The sequence below is a fragment of the Meleagris gallopavo genome, chromosome 8, assembly GCF_905368555.1.
Source record: "Meleagris gallopavo chromosome 8, MGAL_WU_HG_1.1, whole genome shotgun sequence".
Classification (NCBI taxonomy): Eukaryota; Metazoa; Chordata; class Aves; order Galliformes; family Phasianidae; genus Meleagris; species Meleagris gallopavo.
In genome coordinates this window covers 18510015-18529739 of record NC_139411.1, presented here as the reverse complement: position 1 = coordinate 18529739, position 19725 = coordinate 18510015, and positions in this window count along the sequence as shown.

Sequence of the window (19725 nt, the reverse complement as noted above, 5' to 3'; positions counted from 1 at the left end):
GACCCCGCACAAAGGGGTTTCGCTCTCTATCACCTGCCCCACAGCATATTTTTGGAAGAAACAGGGATTTAGGATCTCCACAGCTGGTGGCTCAGCTGTGAGCCTGCACTTCTTTCTCAAGAGGGATGGACAAACCAGTACACACCAGCAGATCAAGGGGAGCAGACTCCACTGGTGTCCTGCTCCCTGCCCACTGTCACTGACATGCTGCAGGAATGGCCTCTGCGCTCCTCTGGCCAATGGCTCCAGAAATTACTGCACTGGTTGAAGAACCTTAAGTCTGTAAATTGTCTGGATGCATTTTATTTTGCTTTTTTTTTTTTCTTTTCCCTTTTTTTAACCTTGATGTGTTGAATTCCAGGTGTTTCTTTACAAGCATGAAAGCTGAAAAATAAGTGCATAGGCCAAAGGAAAACAGAAGGAATTTCAGGATTGCTGAGAGCCACTAGCCCAGCCTTGAAGAAGCTGCTGTCCTGAGACTTGTCTTCAGTGCCTGTCTCTGAAGAGTGGGGCTCTGTGCCCACGCTCATTGTCCCCCACCTCACAACATGGTCCCCACACTAGAACCGTGGTAAAACTTCAGTTGGTCATCCTGGGGCTAACAGCCAATTGCAGTGAGTTCTCAACCAGAAATTAAATGACTTCTCCTGGGTGCCCTTGACAGCAAGGTTTCCTTTCTTGCCAGCAACAAGCCCCAGGGTTTAAAATAAAGTTGTAGGTAGGGGTGGTGATGGAGAAACATAGTCCATCTGGGAAAGGCAACTTAATACATTAATGATTTAAACCTCCTGTCTCCCTCCTGCATTCTTGTTGCCATTTTCCAGCATCAGAGTGGGCTTACACTTGACTTGCTGAGAGTCCTTGTCCCCTGCGTGAGGGAAGGTATGGTGTGAGCAGGACAGGCATCCTCAGTGCCAACACTACCAGTATTTCCTTCCATTTAGGAGCTTTTTGGCTAGTGCTCCTATGAAGTAATGTCATATAAACGTGACCTTTCTTGGTAGAGGGATCTCCCCTCATTCTGCCTTCTTTCAACTGGGGAGCTGATACCCCCACTGTAGCTACGAGCCATTTCTGTGTGTTTCTTTGAGGACTTTCAGAGTGAATTTATGCAGTTAAAAGAGAATGAGAATCTATGATGAGAATCTATGACCTAGAGGGGTTTAACAGCCTGTAACCAACACTGCAAAACCTATGCGCCAGCACAGCCTGTTCTGGAAGCCTTGATAGCAGTGGTCTCCACTGCACATTAAGCTACTTTCCGCGCATAGAACCTTGCCATTTGCACCCTGGCTGCCAGCCAGGATTCACATTTACTGGCTGCTTCCAGTGATGTATAGTTTTAGGTGAGAGGATTTTATGCCATGTTTCTGTTTCATAGCAATGCTAGTCCCCACTTTCATCCTTCACTTCTTGCACTTCATTTTAGTCACGTTGTAGGAGTATGGCCACCATGGCCACCGTGCTGTGTCTGCGCTTAGCGGCCCACACCTCGCCCTGTGAAAGAGCATTAAGTGCTGTAACTTCAAACATTCAGCCCTGGTGCGAATCAGAGAAGGTTTCTGTTTGGTTTCTCTAAGTATCACCCTGGCCTGGTGTCATGAGGTGATCTGCCTGTGGTCTGCCAGGCCTGCTGCCACCCTGATGGTGTCACAACCATGTGGGGCTGCTGGCAGGGAACAGCAGGATCCCACTGCCAACCTGGCTGTTCCCTGCAAATTGCAAGCTGCAGCCAGCCCTCTGCAAGGCAATGATGAAAGATGCCATAAAGTTTTACTATCTGAGTAAGAAGAGTGTGATAGACACCACATGGATCCCATGGAAACTGGGAGGATCGGAAGATCCCAGAGCTGAGGCTGGCATCAGTCCATAACAGTTTATGTAGGGTGGGGTGGGGCTGCTAGTTCTATGACACCTTCAAGGCTCCCTCCAAGCCCAGGTTAGCTGCTCTCATCAGAACAAGATATCTGTACATGTCAGCATGAGCGCCCCTTCCCCTGTATGATTGCCTGTCTGACTCTGCGGCTTTCCCCGCAGTGGACTAATGTTGTACCCCTTATGCAAGCCCCAATGAAAATACATTCCCAGCTCATAAAGTTGCAAAAAGAGACTCAAAACCCAGCGATAAGAAAATTCCCAAGTGGAACCCTTCCCTCTGTTCACTGTTATTACTAGTATTACTTTTAATTGCATTATTTAAACTCATGCTCTTCAATAGGATGACAGCAGAGCTAAAGCAGGAATGCAGCAAGAAGAGAAGACATCAGGAGAGATCAGACTGGGGTCAAGGTGCTGCTAAACCCCACGGCAATTACTGCCTCTGGTCTCACTGCTTCTCAGCTGCCCATGACATTTATTTGCTGGCAGCAGAGTGAATGGTATGACGGCTGAAGCAGGAGTGGGGCTGACAGTTGGAAAACACTGCAGTGCCAGTAGAGCCGTGGCAGGGATGCGGTGCTCATGCTATGCAATGCTCCCCGCAGGCAGGACTCAAGCCTTGGAGCCTGACCTAGGCTCTCAGGTGATGACAGGAGATCTTAGCTTGGTGACGTGAACCATACATGCAGCTCACACATACAGGAACCTCCACCATAAAGGAGCGGATTGTAGCAAAAGCAAGTCCAGCTCCCACATCACAGGTCAAAAGGAAGCATAGAGCCCAGGGGATACAACATGTAACTGCACAGGAGTGGTGCAGGGGCAGAAAGACTACCCATGGGGTACTCCAGAGCAGACTCAGCCTGTTGCTGTATAGCAGAAGAAGGGATAAAATCAATCACATGTATTGTTTCTAGATCAGCAGCTCAGCTGCTCTTGGGACCCCTGAACAAAGACTGGAGCTCCCCAAACCAGCCAGCTCCTTCCCTACCACTGGGATTGTCACATCACTGGCCAAGCAGCCTCAGGCTGCAGTTCCCATTTTCCAACTTCTCCATCCCCTTGTCTTCCCCTAGCAAATCATTGCTAAGATGAGCTGTCACACTGGGATAAAATAGCAACCATGCTACAGTGTGCAGGGTGTGCAGGCTGGTTCTCAGTGCTGAGAGCTGATGACATTGCCAATGGGAACACTATGTCATTACAAAGGAGAGGCTCCTAGTTTTCCTATTGCACTGACTCATCTCCATTCTGTGTGTGGAAGCTGGGGCAGGGAGCTTCGATGCAGACAGCACACAACAGGTCAGCACAGCTCAGCCCAGGGTGATGCATCCCTCCTGCCTGCACATCCCTTGAGAAATCCAATGGTGGATCTCAACCAGGAAGATTATTCACCTAAGCTGTAACCTGAATTAACATGAATTTCTCACAGGGTAAATGCTACAAGCTGTGCTGCAATGGTGCTGAGTGAAATCCACCCCTGCATAGCGGGTCTGTACAGGACTGGTACACCTGTTTGGCACTACAGGACAGGAATGGTGCTCTGCTTATTCCTGTAAGAGAAGAATTGTTACCATGGGGGAAGTGCAATAGTGGAAAAGAAGTTTACAAAGAGATCAAATATTCATGTGCAGTCTCTTGGTCTGGAGTGTATGGAGTGTATGGAGAGATGGAATATTTTATCAGCTATCAGGAGGAGGGAGTACTGCTAAGTCGCAGTATAAACAAGCTCTGTGCAGGAGGGTCAGCCCACAGACATTTATCCATCCATCAAAACCATTTGACTTCTTGCCCTTTTTTCTGGCAAAGGGGACCGGTAACTTCTCCCTGCGTGGGAGCAAACAAGGTGACGCAGCAGTGATTGATTCACCTGGTGTTTGAGACACACATCAAAGAGTCTGCTTGCTGCGTTTTGAAGCCTAGTGAGCAATTTATAGAAGAGTTTGTGAGGATAAATACTGAGAGATTTATGTGAAGCAACACAAAACACATGTTTTTTACTGTGGAGATGAAGAAATACACGAGGACTTTCAAGCTATATAGCTTAGGTTATTTATGAAAGTGTTTCTGTTCAGTGGGATTTATTCTGGATCTTCATTGTACTTGGAGCTGCCTCTGAAAGGCTGGGAAGCAAACAAGCACAGCAGGACCCATCATCTCTGTGTTGTATCAAAGGGGCTTGAGTGTTGATGTTTAAAAGTGGAGATTTATCACAGCCAGGGCTGGGGAGAGAGAGAAGCTGAGAGTGAGAAGGAGCAGCAACAGGCACAGAGATTGAACACCTGGAGATGAGGCTCTGATGGGGCTGAGAAATAACTCAGCAAAGAGGGGGCTTCCTGTGCAAACCTGTGACCCCACTGTTCCTGGCTGGTGTGGAGGGAGAGGAGTAGGCTGTCCTGCATTGAGTGTCCTGTCAGCATGTCTCACCCCAGTTGGAGGTAGATATCAGCTGTTCTAAGCCAACTTGTGATTGCTCCTAGGCCTTCTGCTTCCTTTCTTGGCATGGGAGTGCAGAGTTTGGGATTTGTTTAGCAATTGGTTGTCCTGTCCATGGGAAAGACATCTTGCCCTCATGTGTGCTTACCATGTGGGCCATTTTATTTATGTAGTTGAGTATGCACATTTATATTTAGTAAGAGAGGCCATCACAGTTGTAGTAAGCTAAAGATGAGGCTGGAAGAAGACGTGTGGAGGTTAGGGAGGGAAACATGAGTGAGAATTGAGGAGGCTGGAAGCAACTTGAGGCTGCACAAATGTGAACACCAGTAGCTCCTGCTGCTGGCAAAAGGACCAATAGGTGATGAGGTCACCTGTGGATGCGAACACGGGTCAGATCCAGCTTTTTGATTCAGGCTCTTTTTAAGCATTCTCACAAAGGGAGATTCACTTAAATATGACTTAGCTGTGCCCTGCCAGCAATTTCAAAAACAATTCATTCTCCTCCACCCAGCCTCAGTGAAGGTGCTCCAGATATGGTCACTGGGCAGCGACACGGCTGCATGTGGGCTGGGGAGCACTGGGTCACCCAAACACACTGACTGAACTTGCTGAGAGGCAACACAAGAATGATGCCAGCCTGGCCCAGCCTTGCCCTCCTGTGAGCTGCCTTGGTTCCTAAGCTGGCTGTTGAGAGTGCTGCTTTGAAAAGCCAAGAATTTTGCACAGATCAGAGGACAAGTAGCTGCCATTACCTTTGGGCTTATATCAATGCCGTTCGTGAGCAACGCACATCCCCCAGGAGCTCTGAGATGACACAAGCACCTTTACCTAATGTATCCGTGAGTCTTCTTTTCAAGCAGACACAGCCTAAGACCAAATTTATAATTTCTGACTATCCCATCAGTCTGGACAGAGCCAGGTGTGAGGTTTCCCACTGCAATACTCTCAGCCATCCCCTCCTCCAGTGCAAACCACTAAGAAGGGGAAGCTGCCTGCAAGAGCAACGTGATGACAGCTGGGAGCGGACTATGCATTCTTCCTCCTCCCACATTCAGGTGTCTGGCTTGCATTCATCTTCTTCTGCTTACGAGAAACACTCTGAGAGGCAGCACTTGCTTTCAGTTGAGGATACTTATTAAAAATGAAACATCAGGTTACATTGGTGCTCAGTAGCCCATTGTGGGCATGGGGCGGCTGTTGGCTATCCTTTCAACTCACCAGCACTACACATCAGGTGTGGAAGGTAAAGGCTTAGGCTAGCCGTGGACAGCAGGGTTCAATCTGAGGAAAGGCTTCAGAGCAGCTGTTCAGGAGGAAGGAACACTCCTAATTTGAAGTAATAGCACATCTCGTGCTACAAACACACTGACAAACTGTTTCAGTTAAAAAGAAAGCAAAGTTTCAGGCACACTGTTACGCAAACAGACCATGAGCCTGAGCACAACATACTTGTATGTGATCATTTTGCATTGCTTCAACTTGTCTAAGCACAGCTTGCCATCACACTCTCCAGGAACGTTCTCAGCATGTTTCTATGGGACTATCCTAACATACAAACCTGTGATTTCGGGCTACAAACAAACACTGTTGCTCATCTACTGGCTAGCATCTTTACGTTTGTTCCCTCCCCAGCCTTTTTCGTACTTTCTAGACTGCACCTGGGGGTGTTGGGATTGGGATTTTAGAAGCCCAGATGGGCTGCACCTGTGAAGTAGCCACCTCACAGGTGCAAGGTAGGCTTGACAGGTTGTGCTGGCCTATGGGAGCACAGCAGGGTACTTAAATATCAGTGGCAAGGGATAAACAAGTTTTCTTGGGAGATGTCTGGGGTTTGTTCCTGGGGAGCTGAATATAGCCACCCTTTTTTAAGTGGGCTTTGTGAAGCACACTTTCCCCTACTACTGCTGTCTCTAGATGCTTGGGTTTGAAGGTAAGGATGTATGCTTACACTGGCTACTTTTTTTTTTTTTTTCTATTTTGTTGTTGTTCCTGAAGGTGAGTGCCCCATCCAGGGAAGAGTGCTAGTCTGAGGGTTGGAACATTTGGCAGAACAGAAGACTGTGCCCAGATCAGCTGGGAAATGGGAGGTCAATACCTGAATAGGCTGTAATGGATGAATGCCTCTGATGGGTCCGGGTCTATTGTTGTTCTCCGTTGTAGTAAGCTCAACTTTGCTTCTGCTCCAACTCTGGTTCTGTTTTCCATGTGTTAACAAGGTCCTTTGGGTGACAGAGATGTTTAAATGTTGCATCTGCTCAGGTTGCCTTCGTTAAAAACAAAACAGAGGCTTTAGTCTTATACACTTGAGCTGAGTTCTAGCTGTACAGGTACAAAGAAGCAATGAGTAAGGTCAGGTGCAAAGACAACTGATGTAAATTAATATCTAGGCTAGATAAGATGATACGCTTTGGTGCCTTGCATTACAACTGCTGGTTAACTGGGCATGCTGCTGGTTCTATTTTGCCATAGTCCAAGGTTTCAAGATTTGATTCTGCAGCTGAAAAGGAGTGGAACTAAGTTCATAAAACACCTTCTAATGTGTATGTGAGGAGGAGTGGATCTGTTTTTGCCATCATCTCCAGTGGCAGGCAGCTGGCTGTAGCTCCACTAGTATTCCTCCTGAAGTCCTGTTGGAGCCTGTCTATGTCCACAAATAGCTTTGGTGCCCCCTGGAAAAGTTCTTCTTCCCTTATTATAAACATCTGGCGAGAACACAGTGTTCAGTCCTTCCTTTACTAATGACAACAGAGCAAATTAAGCTTTTATGAATTTGATGCAGGCAGCTTTGTATGTCCCAGACTGTCCCATGGCAGTGGGGACAGAGCTGTTCTCCCATGCTGTTGTTGCAGGCTGTGGTAGGTTCTTGCTCAGCTGTCCTGTCCCCACCAGACCTTGTATGGCTGCTGATCTGTGCAGTTTGTGAGCTCAGTTTCTGGAGCAGTAAGGGCAGCATGCTGCTTACCTGCCTGACCTGGGAGTGCTCCCTAAGCAAACAAATGGGTCCATAGACTACCTATTAGCCAGCAGCCTGTTCCCATTAGCAGAGCACCAGCAACCCCCCACCATGAGGAGGCAAACTGCCCTGTGCCCTCTGAGAAGAGCTTTAATTACGAAGAGCATGAAAAGTGCTTCTCCCCCAAACTTGGCAATGTGGGGACTCTTCAGCCTGCTTTGTGCTTTTCTGACAAACAGGGGATATGGGCAGGATTTTGAGGTTCAGGCAGCCTTTGCAATAGGCTGCCAACCCTTCACAGTGGACTCTGAGCTCTAAGAGGGTTTGGGGCTTAAGATGCCGTTTTGATGTCCTTGTATTCCTCCCAAGAGTACCAGCAGATACAAACTTTGCTCAAGGCCACTGCTTGCTTTGACAGCTTCACAAGTTGGTGTCCAGTATTTTCAGTTAGTAGATGAGAAATGAGTTGTGGCAGGACTGCAGGATTGTGAATCCTCTGTACTGTCATCTCCTGTGATAAAACTTGTTTTTAATTCTTGCTTTGAATTGTGTACTGAAGTTAATCTTTTTCAGAAAATCAGGCAGAGAAAGAGAAGTCTTGAGGAGAGGTAGAATTCTCTTAAATTCAAGCTCTCAATGCAGTTGTTCCACTTCTAACTGAATTTGTCCTTACAGTAGCTTCATGTCTGCTTGAAAGACTCTCAGCTTTAACAAGGAAACACTGTGTGTGGGAATGCTGCCACAAAGTCAATAATATTAGCCTTCAGCCAGTAAAGTGAAACTTTTTCTTAAGCAATTTGATCTGTGCTGGTGAGAGGGATTTAGGGTAATGAGCTTCCAACTTGGTATGAGGAGAAAAAGATAGAAGTGGAGACGAGATTTGATTTGGTTCTCTGTGACCTAGATAAAGTAGACACAGCAAATCACTGCTGGCTTAGAAAATTCACATCCCTAATAAGCAGGAGGTGGAAGTGCTCTATCTTTTGAGAAGAACCTCCTGTTTCTTACTTGTCTGTTAAGTTAGCAGCTCCCAGAATAGCAACCTATAGTAGCTGCATTCATAATTAGAACTCCTACCAGTGTTCTGTGCTGTGCTGTCACTCTGACCTCTGTCTCTCCATAAACATCCATTTCAAGGGTTGCTTGCCCTGCTCTCAGGGAGAGCCCTGGGACTCAATCCCATCAAGCTGACAGAAGGTCATACAATAGTCATAAAAATATTATAGATCCCTCCCACATTCCTCACCCCTGGCAAAACTGTGCAACCAGGAACAATCAGAAGTTTGTAGCAGGACAGCTAATAAATCTGGAAAGGTATTCAGCAGTACTGAAGCTATACAGCTGTTGGGGTGGACAGTGGGTATGCATGGATGGCTGTGAAGAAGGGATTCTTTTTTTCTCCTGTAACTGCTTGGAAACAAATCTGTACTTCAGGAGTATCATTAAGAGGGGTAAATATTTCATTTGATAAAAGGTATTGTTCTTTAGAAGTTTTGTGTAGTAATCCTCTAAATTCAGTGAAGTTGAAGTAGGTTTGCAGAATTGCTGTTCTACTCATTCACTTTCTCAAGAGTGGCTTATGAGTTAAGGAGTTTACCCTGTATCAGACCCACCCCATAGCAATCTCTGCTTTAGAATTCTATGCTGCTCCTTGCCAAGGTCTTACTGCTGCCACAGGGGAAGTTTTTAGCTTTGTCACCTGAATCCCAGAAGCAGTGGACAATTCAGTACAGTACATCCCTTCAGTACGGAGAATCTGCAATGTCTCCAGCCTACTGAGTCCTCTCATACTAAGAACTGTTGTGCTGCTCTCCATGGAGCTTTTGTATAGCTTAAATGAACCTGCTTCTGTCAAAATTGATGGCGGTTTCTTGTTACAATGGTACTGAAGAGTACAGAATAGCCTCAAAATATATTGGACTTCACTGTATGAAAACCACTGAAAACTGTCTACTTCCCCTCTATTGTGAACCCTGTGCACAACTCCATTCCCTTCTCCTTGCTGTCATGTGCCTGCTGCCTTGTGTACTGAAGCTGTCAGCAAAACAAGCCTTGTGTAGCCCTACTGGGCTACCTAATATATCTTTAGCTCTGATTTCTGTCATGATGCTTGCTTTTGGGCTGAGAGTTGACATTGCCTTGTTTGAAGTGCATTTCCACTGATAAAAGATGGCCATGGCTGTATTTCTAAACGATTTATCTATGGGTAGCAAATAAGTCGGAGTTTAGGGTATTGACAGTGTCTACAGATGGAGTTAACAATTTAAGAATCTGGTATGTGCTCATTTCACTGTCTCTACTGCAGTGTTCATATGAGCATTCACACAAAGGAGCAGGTTGCCAGGCTGTGTGGCTGCTGGAGGTCAGAACCTATTAAAACTTTATCTGGAAGTAAACTGTTTTGCTGCTATCACTGCTCAGCCTGAAATTATGTATAAAGAGTATGTATGTGATGAGAGATGACTCCAGCTTCTCCCTGAAATGCTTTTTGGCTAATTTCAGGGATTAGGGTGAGGGAGAGTTGACCTGGGAGGAGGTGAGTCTGACTTCAGCCCCTGCAAGCTGGTGGGAAGCCCTTAGTGCAACTTTGGGGCACAATGCATGAATGAGTGTCAGTATCCCAGTTGGTTTGGGTCCAGGCTGGTACCTGAGAGGGGCTCCTCTTACCCCTGCTCTCCTGAGGGCTGGACGTGAGGAAAAGAGAGCCTGAGGAAACAGCTTCACTGGAGAGGCTTCTGTGGAGAAAATAAGGTTCTGGAGCAGAGCCAGACATTGATGAAGGAAACAACTAACTTCCCTTTGTGGAGCTTGTACTACAGGAAATGTGGCCCTCTGGGACATGTAAATAAAGGCACATTAACTTAGTGCTATGCTTGCCCAAGCATTCCCTGGATCCAGGATCTCTCTATTAAGCAGGCAGTTGGCTGGGAGGTGCTGTAATGGGGATAGTGATTGGGGATAAATCCCATCAATCTGTTCCCTCTGGTAGGTGAAAGGCAGTAGCACTGTAAAATGACCAGTGTGAGTTTTCACCCAATTCCTTTAGCTTTCTGCATAGCCCTAGCATGGTCAGCATAATCTCCATAGCTGTGCTTACAGTGCAGTGTACACACAGCACTTAGCAAGGATTTGCTGATGGTAAGAGTATATTTGAAGAACCCATATTGCTGCCTTTGGCTTTATTTGGCTACTCCAAAACTGTCTATAGGGAGTGTAGTGCCTGAGATGTGTCAAGCAGGTCTAAGATACTTTCCATTGCAAGAAAAATATATATTTGTAGTAGAAATCCCAGAGAGCCTGTTTGCTGGGGTAGCACTCAGTGTACATGAAAAGTGCTCTGTTTGTTACTTCCTAACATGTTTTGTTACTATGTTAATTGTTTTTTATCTGAGTGTTGTTTATTGCCATGCTTTGGCTCAAGCAGTTGCAAAGCGCTTTCTAAATGAAGGAGCAGCTGTGTATGCTAGCTGTCTTTGCTTGCTTTTTAGAGGAAAGTCTAGGGAAAGGGGAATCCAAGTGTTCAGCTGCTCCTAAAACATTACTGCGGATAAAAGCTAACAGAGCAGGGATATTTTTGAAGCAGACATCTGTGGGACTGAGTTCTTTTCCCCATGCAGAGCTCAGCACTTGAGTGTTCACAGCCTTCCTTGGTGTTGCCTCTTGCTCCACAGAGAAGGAAGGGTCCTCCCTTCTGTGCAGCCTGACGCAGGTAGTGAAAGGGCAGGAAAGGGCTGAATGCAGCCAGGACTGCCTTTATCCCTGAGATAGGCTCACTGCTTGTAAGATTTGAAAACCAAGACATTTTTCCTCTGAGGCCTGTACTGATTGAACAAGAGCTCATCACACTTCTGTCCATGACATGGCAGCACTGCGTCCTATTTGAACAGAAAGATGTGAAACATCAATGAAACATGCAGCAGCTGATGGCACAAAATCTTAAAGTCCATGGTGCTCAGCTGAAGGCTGGCTTCACTGGTGGAAAAATGTCAGACTACCTTTCAGTTTTCACCCCCCTGGGATCAGTAGTGCCAATTGATATAGCACCACAAGTCCCCGCTAACTTCATCCCCAATTGTTTGGCTGGGGGAGAGCAAGAGTAAGGTGATGTTCCCAGTCTCCCTGTGTTGGTAATTGTCCAGCAATGCAGACATTTGGTGCTGAAGTGGAGCTCCTTGTAGCAGGCTAATCATATCAAGTGCTTGCTGGGAGCATTTCTGAGAGCCAGACTCAGAGTGAATGATAAAGTGTTTTGCTGTTCCCTGGAAAGTATGTGCTTCCAAATTGCTTTCTTTGCTGCCCCACTACTCATGGCACGTGGAGGATTTGTTTATACTAGGTTGTATGAGAAATATCTACATGTTATCTCAGAGCTGGGCAGATTAACCCAGAGGAAGATTTACATAAGTGTAAATCAAAGGCTTTGTTTTCTTGGATATTTCTTTAGTGTCTTGAGCTGAAATCCATCATGCTATCTCTGCAGCACTGCAGTGTTTTGAGAGAATTTGGAATCTTTGCCATCTACTACAGTTTGTAACCAAATAGTGCTTCCAGTCTGGTTACAGGCTGTAATATACTGCTATTTTCTTCTACTCTTGAGGTTTCTGCTCTGCTATCTTCTATGTGATTTTTGTTATTCATAATATCAGAGCCCTGAAGCCCTGATGAGAACTGAACAAATAAAATAGAACCTAAAATCATGACATGTACCCTTATTGTGTGAACTGGCCCCATACCAGCCCTAAGCTGAGCTTGTATGCAGTTGATGTACTGAGGGTTGTATTAAACCAATTTTTCTACCCAGAAGCGGGAAAACCCCTGCCATAGGTGTTGTGTCTTGCTGGATTCCTGAAGTGCTTCATGAAGGAGTTAAAATGGATTTATATTGCGTAAAATGCATTTGTTCTTCTCTACTCCTTGCTACAGGTGTTAGATCACTCCCTGCATTTTATCACTTACCCATAGTTAACAGACAGTGTGCTGTGCTGCTGCATCTGCACCAGGAGTACAAGGTTGATGGGAGCCACAAAATTCCCATATGCCCAGCAGTGTCATTACCTAGGTAACTAGAACATTAACAAGCTGCTGCCAGTTCTCATACCTTGTCAATACCTCCATGCAGGGAAGGCTGTAGGAGTGGATAACATTTGCACCCCCAGCTTCTGATTTTACTTATGAATGTAAGGAGAATCTAAGTCTCAATATATCGACAACTGGAGGTTGGGAGGTCCAAGAAATGTTGACAGAGCTTTAGAGATTCCCCAGAATAACACTGTGGGTCTGGGTTATTTAGGGAGTTGGGCAGGATAAGTTCTGGGTGTTGACAGATAGTTTATGGTTTGTGTATAGCAGCTTGGCTTCCTGGGCTGATCCCTGCCTCCAGTGTGGTTTGGATGCATTCCTGATGAAAAATGGAGTCCTGGCTCCTCTGCATCCATGGGGCAAGCAGGAGATGCTGTTTTCTGCTTTTTTCCAGCAGTGGTGAGCACTTCTCAGTTATTACATGTATGCAAGTTGGATCACTGAAGTATAACAAAAAAGCTGGCAGTTGCTGATTCAACTTTTTGGTTTGAAAAGTGAAGGGGTCCTGAGCTTGAGCTCCACATCTGGCTGTCTGGGAGGAAGCTGAATGCAAGGGGATGGTCTTGAGGAGAGGGAATTGAGACTTGGCCAAAGGTGCTGGGATCACAGAGATGGATGGAACACCATGTGCAGGATCAAGAGCGGTGTTTTCATAATGTGATTCCAGCTCATTGGACAGAATTCAGGAGAGAGATGGAAGGATAATTAGCCAGAGCCCTGGGTGTTATTTGGAATGTCTTGTAGTGTTAAGAAGCTTCTTCCTTTGGGACTTAAATGCTTGGTTCAAATAGCAGTCGGGACAAGGAAAAGTTTTGTTTGCCATGTCACACAAAACTGGAAATGGCGAGATATCCAAACTAATTAACTTCTTGTACTGTCAGGTGCAGAAGGTTAAGAATCACCAGCCAACAGTTTCCTGAGATGTTTCTTTAATTTCTTCAGGTTGCAAGGATGCCTCAGGTTGCAATGCCAGTTGCTGCTTCCATTTATACTGAGGATCATTTTCTCTTCTTTCTGGCTTGGTGATCAACAGCAACAGATTGTTCCAGCAATCAACACTTGCCTTTGTCTCAAAACATACTGTCAGTGTATTGACTGTGCTTATAAAGGATACTGCTTGCAGAAGTCAACTCTGCAGGAGTTTGTAAAATGGCCTTTTCTACTATAATGAGATAGTTTATGGATTTAATGTCTTCAACATAATGATGAATCTGCTTCTGCATTTGTCCCAGTTGTACATGAGTATATCTGGAGGACAGTTTTTAGTGTGGTCTGTCGTCAGACAGCTCTTCTGCCTTTTTTCTATAGTGTGAGTTTATTTCAGAAGCCAACAGTGATTCAGACAACTCCTGTGAGCAATGAGTTAACTTCTGGTTCTTCTGCTCAGATTAAAAGATCAGTAGCAAACTGTTATGGAGGCACTTTTTTTCAGAAGCAAGTTTATTTTGTACAACAGGCAGCTTTGAGCTAATCAATTCAATACTTTGCTATTTTTGAATGGAGTGAAAATAGCTCCTCTGCTAGAAGAAACACAGCAAATTTTGTTAAAAAAAAAAAAAAGGAAAAAGAGCTAAATTGTCTGTTGAATCTACCTGAGACATAGTTAATTGCAGCAGGCATAGAGTTGCGTTTTTCAGTTATTCTATTTTGGGTAATAACATGCTGGATATTTCATTCTTCAGGATTCATCCCACTTATACTGTGACTAGGAGTGATAACTTCAGAGTCTTACATTCTGCTTTGCATGTCATCCCCCAGACATTTTATCTCTGTCCTGATCTTGGCGTAGTTCTGTGCCTTGTCTCTTTTCACCTCCGTCTCTTGTGCACATCAGATGAACACAAATTCTTTCAGAAGTCTGCCTACTTGGGAAGGTCCTGCTACTCCAGTTCAATGTGAAATTAATTGCTCTGGCCCCGCCTTTTCTTCCATGGATTGCATCATCTGCTTCTGGAGTTAGTTACAAGGAGATGTTGTTCCCCACTTGAATGGCTATACAGCCTAAAAAAAAGAAAAAGCTATTTCCACTTAAAATCATCTGACATGATGTGATTGGTTGACTTGAAATATTAAGTGGCTGACCCTTTAGTTAGCCCGGATTTAAAACCAGATTTCCATTTTGTACCTGCCAAAAACTTGACAGATATTGTCCCAGCTGATGACAGGCATTTCCAAAAGGGCTGGGGTAGAAAGCTTGCTGCTGTCTCCAGCATTTGGGATTAGTGGTGTTCATGTACGATACCTGCAACCCTTTGCAGGCTTTGTATGAGAAGTCAGGCTGAGGATTTCACTAAATCTGTAATCCTAAACTTGTGTTTACTTGACTGGGCAGAAGCAAACCTATGAGATTTGCAGGTATTCCCAGATCTTAGAAGTATTCATTTCCAATGTAAGATCTATTTAAAGGAAAATATCTTGTTGTCTGGCATTTCTTTGAATTCTGGGAAAGATGTAGTGATCTGTGAATGCCCTTGAGAAATTCATAATAAGGAATTCCCCTGCCAGGGCTGACCCACAGCTCCTGTCCCAGCCACTATCTGAATTTACTTGGTCTCCCCTTCTGGCTTTGCAGGTGGTCACCTACTCAGCCTCTTTGTATCCTTGTTGTTTATGCCCAGCTACTGACTTTTGATGTTAAGCTCGCTCCAACACTGAGGAGAAACAAAGCATATAGAATTTTCTAGAGAATTTTAGGGCTCGAAATACCCTTTTGAGTGCTATGCTGTTTGTTGTCCTAGCTAAGTGCTTCGAATTCCCTTCCAGATGTTTTCACAAGCTTCTTCCCCTAGGAGGTGCTCTGAGACAATTTCCTGCTGATAAACTGGCAAGCCTCAGGTTTGTCCCTTCAATCTCTGTTTAAACTACACCAGGACAGCATGTTAGCTTTTTGTTGGTTGTTCTTTTTTTTCTTTGCTATAGTCTAATGAGAGACTCACCACAAATAGAATTGCTTCAGTTTGATTGTTTTGTGATCAGAACTTGGGAAGGAGGAAAGAAAAGTTTCTGGAAGGAGTGGAAGTTCCAGCCTGAACCTGCTAAAACAAAGAATAGTATAATGCACTGTTTAAGCTGTAAATCCAGGCAAATATCCTTTCAGAATTTGCTTTGGGATTGATGCTTGGCAGAAAATCATGACTAAGATGAGGATATTTTTGGCCCCAGTTAGTGATTTCCCTTCATTTTGTAGCCAAGTGCAAAACCACCATCCAGCTGCATTGCTAGTTATAGCACTGACCTTTTTACCTTATTGAACACTAGTTTGACTTAATTGAAATTGCTGTATAATTACACCTTATGTCCAGTAAGACACTTGTGTGTCTCATAAAACCAACACAACATATTGGAACAATCTGTTTGCAAAGTGATATGAACCATGTGGTGAGGAATGGCTGCCTCTCATCTCTGCTGGTGGTGGTTCCTCCCAGGCAGTGTGGCAGAGCCACCATGGAGGAGTGAGGTGTGCACTGGGGTGATGTGCCAGAGAGATTTCAAGTGAGCTGGCTCTTCCCTTGAGATCACCTTCTAGAAATCATCCCATGGAAGGCAAGCCATGCCCCCAAAGTCTTCAAAAAAAACTTCCTTGATCTTATAGCAGGAAGAAGATGTGTCTGTGGAAATAGTGTGGTTCTTCAGGCTGCTGTTAGGAGTTAGATAAGCATGCACATGTGCAGATACATCCTGACATGGAGCAGCAGGAAATCTTGTCTCCAGCACCGGCATCTTGCTCCTGGCTGTTTCAAACTTGTGATAGGAAAGGTACCCAATCTGCAACAGCCTCACTGTTCTCTCCCTTGCAGAAGCTTCCTGAGGGATTATAAGTGGCTGCTGCATTTCTTTTTTTTTTTTTTTTTTAGCTAAGACCCTGACCTGGGCAATTCAAATATCAGGAGTGTGAGGGCATATATGTGCTAATTGTTTGTTTTTATTTATTTCCTGTTGTTCTGATGTCATCTTGATTGAAAGAAAATGTGATTTGCACTAAAATGTTCCTTGAACTTTGTGCCAAGGTATATTCCTGGTATTTCTGTGGAAGATTGTTCTCTGTATCTTGCTGCTTTACATAGAATAGAGGATTGGAGGAGTTTTGTAATACTGATGGCTGCAAGCCCTGTCAGAAGGGAGTAGAGGGGGCCGGGCTGATCTTGAGATCAAGCATGACTATCGTAGAAGCATTAAGGTTGGAAAAGATCACTAAAGATCTAGTCCAACCATCAGTTTCTCGGTGCCATATCTCCACATTTCTTGAACACCTCCAGGGACAGTGACACCACCTGGGCGGCCTGTGCCAGTGCATCACCACTCTTTCCAAGAAGTAAGTTTTCCTAGCGTCCAACCTCAACCTCCCTTGGTGCAGCTTAAGGCCATCACCTCTCATGTTATCACTAGCTCTTCAGAAGAAGAGGCCAACTCCCCACCTTGCTACGATCTTCCAGGAGTTGATAAGGTTTCCCCTGAGCCTCCTCTTCAGACTGAACAATCTCAGTTCCCTCAGCAGTTCCCCATAAGACCTGTGTTCCAGACCCTTCACAGCTTTGTTGCCCTTCTCTGGACACACAGTCTTCCTTGCAAAGGGGCCCCAAACTGGTCGTAGTACTTGATATGTGGCCTCAGCAGTTCTGAGCACGGGGTGGGGGACAATCACCTCCCTGCTCCTGCTGGCAATACAGTTTTTGATGCAGGTGTAGTTTAATGCTTTCTGCATAAACAAACAAGGCTAAGATGAATAAAAAAAGAAAAAGCATCTGTAACTGTAACAGTATCTGTGAAACACTGATACAGAGAACTGAAATAGTAGCAAGCAAGTTGTGCAGTGTAGTAGAGTTGAAATAGTAGTTATTAGGCATGATGCATGCAAAAATTCAGGACAGTTATTTCTTCCCAAACTGTTTAAACTATCTTTAATGGTCTTGAGTGATGAGAAATCTGTCACTTTCCTAGACTACTCAGTAGTGCAAGAGCTGCTTCTTCCTGTTGGGCTGTGTTCACTTGTTGTCAGACTCATCCATTGTATCTACTCTGGGCCTTCTTTTTCTCACTGATTCTGCTTTACACATGCCTGAGAGCTGTACAAGCAGTCCGCAAATCTCTAGGAAAGTTACCTTTCCCAGGAGGTGTTTACCAGTGCTGAAGATGGGTTATCCATCATGATCAAAATGCCTCATGGAGATAAAGTGTGGAGTCATGGGGACTCGTCTGAAAAGTTAGATAATTGGTTGCATATGAGGCTGGTTAATCACTGTCAAATTGTGTTGAGTGGAGGAAAGGAGTCCTGGTGGTTTGCATCTGTCTGGAGAGGATGTGCAGCCCTGTAAAGCAATTGAAAAAGATGCTATTAGAGTTCAGCATGGCTAATGCTGGTTAAATCCTACAAACACTATACAAAGACTGCAAATCTATGTCCCAAAACATGCACATCCTCAAGATGGTGTAGGACTGATCACATGTAGATGTTTGCTGTTGATATTCATTGAGGGTAGTGTGGAGGAGCTGTGATGACCCTGCTTCAAGTGGGTGCCTGAAACTGTGTAGGAGAACCTGGGCCTTGATTTCTCAAAATGGTTACTACTTTATTTTAGCTCCATCCTGCTATTTTATCTGTAAATTGAAGTAATGGTCATGGGAACATGTTAAATTTAGTGCTTGTGGGTCACTGAGACTGAATGCTGGTGAGCAGGATGGATGAAGGAGGTGAAAGTAAGCACTGTGCATATAGCAAAGCTTAGGAACCCATGCTGAGCAATAGAAGTTGAAAGAAAAGAGTGAGAAGCTGTTAAATGAGTTCTGTCATTCCTGTGTGCTTACTGAGGCTGAGGTCTTGTGGAGAAATTTCCATAATCTGTATTTTAACACCAGCTACACTGAAAGCATCTCTGCTGTTCTAACAGTTGTTTTGGCTTTTGACATGGCTTAAGTTGGAATGGGTTTAAATGTTCTGTAAAAAAAAAAAAAAGGACATGAGGAGGATGCTGGGGATGTGGGAGATGCAACTGATTTTCTGTGCAAACTGACTATCCTAGGCAGCTTTCTTCAACTGGGCTGCAATGAGTCCACCTGGATGAGCACAGGGACAAAGTGATCAAGAGTAAAACTAGGAAATGGCAAGCCCTATATGACAGATATTACATTTGAAGAGCTTCTGAAGGCAAATGAAGGCAAAATGTTGTTTTGACTGTTGATAGAAATAATTTCCCTAATAAACTATTTACAGTAATCAGATAATCACCTTCCTCCAGCTCATCTGATGCTATTTGGAAATGCCCAGAGCCTGGCTATTAACAGCTGGCTTTCAGCTCAGCAGGAAGTCTTCGGGTTCGTCATTTGCTAATCAGAGAAGCAGGCAACCACTGCTGTTGGGCTCTCACTATGTGAAATGTAACATGCTTACAGATGAGGGCAGGACTATGCTCTGTGGGGCGCTCCAGTTCCCAGCAGTTTCCTATCCATCCTCCTGTACATGAAGAGTGGGCTGACACCCTCTGTGTGAAACTAGCAAGTGAGCTGTTCCCCATTTCCCAGCTGGGATTGTCCAAGGGGCCTGGGGAATGCAGCAGTTGGCTCCCACAGTGGGTCAATACCGAAATGCATGCAGTTTGAAAGGTCCATGAAAAGCTTTTGTGCCCAGGGCTCTTTTTCTTGTTCCTACAGAGGAGAGAAGGGAGTTCAGAATTATCAACTGTTACGAGAAAACTGTAGCAAAATCAGTCTGTCAATCTTATGTGCTGCTTTGCCCAGGAATTCCACATGAAGACAAACAAATAACGTGCAAACTTTTTAAGCCATTTATTACCTGTGATTTCCCAAGGAAAACAAGGATGGCCTTTTAAAACATGCATTAGTTGAGTGCAATATCTGATTAGCCAGAAACTTCTGCTAAAAAGAATCTGGCAGCAGTCACACAGGATAAGCTTCAGGCAGGCATCATCCACTTGGAGGGAAATATTGGAAAAGAGCTTCTGGTGGTTAAAAAATAAAAAGAGTTAAAATTCCAGCAGGCAGAATAACCACTGTGCTTCCAGTGCAACCTTTCCACAACACTGCTGACAGGGAGGAATGATCCCCTCTGCCTTGTTTGCTGCATTGGGTGAGGGTGCTGAAGAGTGGCCTAATGGCATCACTCGCCGACTCCATTCCTCCAGGAGTGCTCAGGTAATGATAAAAACCAGAGAAACAGGGAGAGAGCACACTTTAAAAACTCTTAATCACTTTGAGCATGGAGCCAGGCATAAATCCATTTGTCAGAAGTGTTGCAGTTTTTCCAATGATGGATGATGAATTTGGCTCTTCAATGAAAAGAAACTTACTTAGTGGCAAACCTGTTTATTGCAGAGTATGAATTCATAAAGAAGGTGAAGAATAAATCCTGCTTACTCCTGGCA